Genomic DNA, 6,028 nt, shown 5'->3' with positions numbered 1-6,028 from the left:
ACATGTACGTTGCACTATCTCTCGGCCGCAGCATTGGCGCCCTGCCATAAATTATTGAGAAATGAGTTGAAAGATTTATGTATGAAGATAAAAGTTAGTCATCAAAGATAAATCTCGGTTATCAGCAAAAGAGATTCACTGGATCATTCTGGTAAATTGATTGATTGATTTGTGGGGTTTAACGTCCCAAAACCAGCATATGATTATGAGAGACGCCGTAGTGGAGGGCTCCGGAAATTTCGACCACCTGGGGTTCTTTAACGTGCGCCCAAATTTTCTGGTAAATTGCAGTATCGCACTACAAGCGCGTGGTTTCCAAAACAATTGATTGATTGATACGTTGTCCCAAAACCACCATATGATTATGAGAGTAGCCGTAGTGGAGCGCTCAGGATGTTTTGACCACCAGGGGTTGTTTAACGTGCGTCGAGATCTAAGCACATGGACCTACAGCATTTTCCTCTCCATCGCAATAGCCGCTGCAGGCGGGACTCAATACCGCGACTTGCGGGACAGCAGCCGAGTGCCTTAGCCACTAGACCACTGTGGCGTGGCACTGTGGCCAATTTAATACCGCCCTTTGGAAACACATAAGGCCCCATTGTAAACTACTTAACACTGTGGAAAGCTAAGCGGCTTGAATAGGTTGACATTGCAGTTTTCCAGAATGTTACAGAGTGTATCAACCGAATATAAGTTGCAGTTGTCTTTGGTAACTAGAGTTTGCCGTCTGGTATGATTTTATTTGCCTAATATCCATTCTGTTATGGTTAGCTGCCACTTTCGCTGGCGAGAGGTGGCACTACGGGAATTGCCCCCAAATCCTGGCCATTTAACTGACGTATGAATAGTACTCGATTTCCCTCAATTGATTACTTTTCCAGCCAAATTCCTAAAGGTATATTTTCTGTGAATACTTTATTTCACCTTCTAAATAACTTTAGAACAGTACTTATTTTCTTCTTTCCAACCTGCCTAGCGCCCCCCTCCCCCCATTCCACAAAAAATAATTGAAGAAAAAAACATTTATGTTTCTTACATATAAGAATCGCCATGCAGAAGAAAACAGTGCCGCCGAGCGGGCTCTTCATGCTGGCTAATTCTGTGCAGCTGAAAGAGAAACAAATTGTACGTCATAATCAGATGTGATAAATAATGTGGTTTCACCTAAATCTCTGTATAAGCCGTCACTATTTCCCTCCTCTTCTCCTCAAACCTTCCGTCACCCGAACATAAAAACAACATAAAATAAACGTGGTGACAAGCTCGCTCCTACGTGGAGCAATATCAGGCGTCAAATCAATTAAGAATAAATGATTGATTGATTGATATGTGTGGTTTTGTGTCTCAAAACCACCATATTGTAACGGATATAACAACCTCACAACCGGGACGTCCTATTTACAAGGTTTAATAAGGGCGAACTTGTGCCCAAAGCCAAAAGAACTACACAGTAGCTGGGAGAAAGCAGCGAACGCTCGTCGTCCTCTTCTTCTCTTCTTTTCCGCTGCTCGGTAGCAGCTCGTGCACAGGCTGGGCCGGCTCGTGCCTTCCGGCGGGCTTCATGAGTCGTAGCGATGCCGTCAGCGTTCCTCTTTTAACAACGTCTGCGTTGTACTGCGCCTTAACAATTCCTCGTGGCATTATCCCCCCTCTCAAGCGGCATCGCCCCGATGCTTGCGATGAGGCTGTTTTTTTTTTTTTTTGTGTGTGCAAGTTTGTAAAAATGAGGTTGCAGTACGTCAAGGTATTGGGGTGGCTAGGTTTGGAATCGGTCGTAGTACGGTTTCATCCGTACAATGTGTACACGCTCCGTGGGATTGCGTCGCCTCGAATGCAGGTGGCCTGCAGGCTTGACTTCGTAGACGAGGTCATTGTGTCGCTGTACGATCTCGTAGGGGCCAAAATACCGTGAAATGAGTTTTTCGGAGAGGCCTCGTCGTCGTACTGGAGTCCATATCCACACTTTGTCGCCAACGTCATATCGCGTGTCAAGTCTTCCTCGGTTGTAGCGGTCGGCATCGATGCGGTGTTGGTGGCGTATTCGGTATCTTGCTAACTGGCGGGCTTCTTCCGCTCTTTGTAGAAAGTCGTCAAGATCGGGGGGGTAGTCATCTTGGTCTATTGGTAACATAGCATCCAGTGTTGTGGTAACAGCACGACCGTAAACTAGTTCAAATGGGGTGATTTTGGTGGTCTCTTGCACAGCCGTATTGTAGGCGAAAGTGACGTATGGTAAAATTTCGTCCCACTTTTTGTGCTCGACATCCACATACATGGATATCATGTCCGCTAAAGTTCTGTTAAGGCGTTCGGTCAGGCCATTGCATTGAGGATGATATGCAGTGGTTTTCCTATGAACAGTGTGAGTCATGTTGAGCAGGCACTTCAAAAGTTGCGCCGTGAAAGCCGTTCCGCGATCGGTGATTACAACCGTTGGAGCGCCATGTCGCAGGACTATTTTGTGTACGAAGAATTGGGCCACTTCTGCTGCCGTTCCTCGTTCCAAAGAGTCTGTTTCGGCGTATCTAGTTAAATAATCAGTGGCCACAACGATCCATTTCTTGCCGAGTAAAGATGTCGGGAAGGGTCCAAGGAGGTCCATTCCAACTTGGCGGAAAGGCGCTTTCGGTGGATCTATAGGTTGTAGAAGGCCCGCTGGTTTAGAACGTGGTGTTTTTCGTCTTTGGCACTCGCGGCATGTTTTGACGTAGTGTTGCACTGAAGCTAGTAGCTTGGGCCAATAATAATGGAGACTGATCCTTGCAAGCGTTCGCGTCACACCCAAATGTCCAGATGTGGGCTCATCGTGACACGCTCGAAGTATTTCTTGTCGCATAGTTGCTGGAACGACAAGCAGGAACTTTTCGCGGTTGGGCTTGAAGTTTCTCTTGTAGAGAACGTTTCCTCGGAGGCAGAACAATGCGAGGCTTCGAGAAAATATACGGGGTACTTGTACGTCAATTCCTTGCAGGTGTTCGATAAGCGGGAGTAATTCTTTGTCTGTACGTTGGAGTTCGGCTATTTGAGTGGTCTCGACAATTCCTACGAACGGAAAGTCGTCTTCTTCTGATAGTGGTGTGTCTGTAGGAGCCCGTGACAAACAGTCGGCATCGGTATGTTTTTTGCCAGATCGGTATACGACGGTTATATCGTATTCTTGCAGTCTGAGGCTCCACCTTGCTAGTCGTCCAGATGGTTCCTTTATGTTCGCCAGCCAGCAAAGCGCATGGTGATCGCTGACTGCCTTGAATGGTCTACCATATAGGTACGGCCGAAATTTACTGATGGCCCAGACGACGGCAAGGCATTCTTTTTCCGTGGCCGAATAGTTTGTCTCTGCTTTTGTTAGAGTCCGACTGGCATAAGCTATCACTTTTTCTTCACCTTTCTGCCACTGTATTAGAACGCATCCAAGGCCGATGTTACTGGCATCTGTGTGTATTTCCGTGTCGGCTGTCTCATCAAAGTGAGAAAGAATCGGGGGGTTTTCTAACCTCTTTCTCAATTCGTTGAAGGCGCTTTGTTGCTCGTTTTGCCACTGGAAAGGCACATCTTCTCTCGTAAGTCTCGTTAAGGGTTCTGCGATCTTTGAAAAATTTCTCACAAATCGTCTATAGTACGCACATAGACCTAGAAATCTCCGTACTGACTTTTTGTCTGTTGGCACCGGAAACCTTGCGACGGCGGCCGTCTTATCAGGATCAGGGCGAACACCTTGGGCGCTGACGACATGCCCAAGAAAACGAAGCTCTTCGAAAGCTAATCGGCACTTCTCTGGCTTGATTGTCAAATCTGCCGAACGGATTGCCTCTAACACTGACCGAAGGCGCTTGATGTGCTCCTCAAATGTAGCCGCGAAGATGACCACGTCGTCTAGGTACACTAGGCAACACTGCCACTTCAATCCGGAAAGCACAGTGTCCATCATGCGTTGGAACGTTGCCGGCGCACAACAGAGACCAAACGGGAGAGCCTTAAATTCGTAAAGTCCGTCCGGGGTAACAAAAGCAGTCTTTTCGCGATCACGTTCATCAACCTCGATCTGCCAGTATCCACTTTTCAGATCTAGTGATGAGAAGAACTTGGCACACCGAAGTCGATCTAACGTGTCGTCGATGCGTGGAAGGGGATATACATCCCGTTTAGTCACAGCATTCAGTTTCCTGTAGTCGACACAAAACCGTAGCGTGTTATCCTTCTTCTTGACAAGCACCACGGGAGATGACCACGGGCTGTTAGAAGGCTGGATAACATCATCTTCAAGCATTTCTCGTACCTGCTTCTTGATGACTTCCCTTTCCTTAGGGGAAACACGATACGGGTGCTGGCATACCGGCCTGGTTGTCTCGTCCGTTATGATCCTGTGTTTTGTAATGCTCGTGCGCCGTACCTTTGAACTGTTGGAGAAACAGCTGCCAAATTCCCGCACGAGGTCGTATAGCTGTTGACGTTGAATCTCTGAAAGATTAGGATTTACGTATATTGTGTCGCAGGCATCAGATGGAAGTTTCACATTCGGTGACGTCGTTTCAAGACTGCATATTTCTGTCACTTCACAGAACTCATGAAGAAACGCTATTGCCGTCCCTTTTGCGATGTGCTGGAATTCGTTACCGAAATTCGTCAAGAGGATGTCTGTGCACCCGTTTCGCAGCTGGATAATCCCTCGTGCCACACAAACGCCTCTTTTCAAGAAAACATCCACGTTGCTCTCCGCCACACCCTCGTAGTCGCTGAATGCATCATTATGCACGAGAACCATTATACTGCTCCGTGGCGGTACAGTCACATCATCGTCGACGACGCGCAGTGGAGTGGTACATCGTTCATCTGATCGTGCTACCTTTAAAGCTTGCTCCGTCGAAAAGGACACGCTCGACCTCTGTAAATTGATAATCGCACCATTAGCTTGTAGGAAATCCATTCCCAGTATCACTTCCCTCGAGCACACAGGCAGGACGACAAAGTCACCGACGTAAGTGAAGCCCCGTATCATGACCCTTGCGGTACATCGGCCGGAAGGGGTTATGAGGTGACCACCTGCAGTACGTACTTGAGGTCCACCCCATTCGGTCAGAACTTTCTTGAGTCGCTTCGCTAATTCGTAACTTATCACAGAATAATCCGCACCAGTATCGATCAAAGCATTGAGCTCTAGTCCGTCAATCACCAACGGCAAGTCTGAAGTAATTTTCTCTGTACTGCACTCCTTTACCTGGAAACAGTCGTCGTTATCAGGCTCGTACCGCAGTGGAGGATCTTCACATCCCAAGTCGCCAGCGGCCTCGCCTCCACAGGTCGCCCTCTTCAGTTTCCCGGATTTGGGCTAGGCGAACGCTGCCTAGACGTGCTTGGGAAGGGACGTGGGCTAGACGAGCGGTAGCGCATAGGGGATGGTGAGCGTGGTTGATGACGACGAGGCGGGTCAAATTCCCGACGTGAGCATAGGTATTCTTCAATCTCGGAAGGTCTTTCGCCGTTTCGCGGACACGGTGCATTGATGGCGAATCCCCTAAGACCAGCTTGACGATATCGGCAGAATCGGTACAGGTGGCCAGCCTCTCCACAGTGGAAACACAAGGGCCTACGTGTGGCATCTCGCCACACATCGCTCTTCCGTGGCATCATCTCTCTCGCACGAGGTGGAGTGCGTGTTGCCTCTACGATTTCAGGCGGGCTGCGCATTGTCTGCACATAAGTACTTGGTGTCTCGATCGGCGAACAGTGCAGAGTAGGTCGCCTGAGCACCTCGGAGTACGTTACCGCCCGTCGTGTCGCCGGCACATCACTCCGCGGCTCCCGCATGGCCTGTCGAATTTCGTCTCGGACAACTTCAGCAAGAGACAGCTCGGGGGTGACATCAGGTGACTGCAGTTTCCTTAATTCTTCCCTGACAACAGACCGGACGAGCTCGCGCAATGTGTCAAGATTATCCACGACGCCTGCTGAGTAGACTCCTGCGGATGCACCGGCTACGTCGCGGTTGTACTGTCGGGCTCTCTGCTGAAGCGTCGTTTCGATGGTT

Source organism: Rhipicephalus microplus, chromosome 1, assembly GCF_043290135.1.
Source record: "Rhipicephalus microplus isolate Deutch F79 chromosome 1, USDA_Rmic, whole genome shotgun sequence".
NCBI classification, from domain to species: domain Eukaryota; kingdom Metazoa; phylum Arthropoda; class Arachnida; order Ixodida; family Ixodidae; genus Rhipicephalus; species Rhipicephalus microplus.
This window is presented reverse-complemented; position numbering follows the sequence as displayed.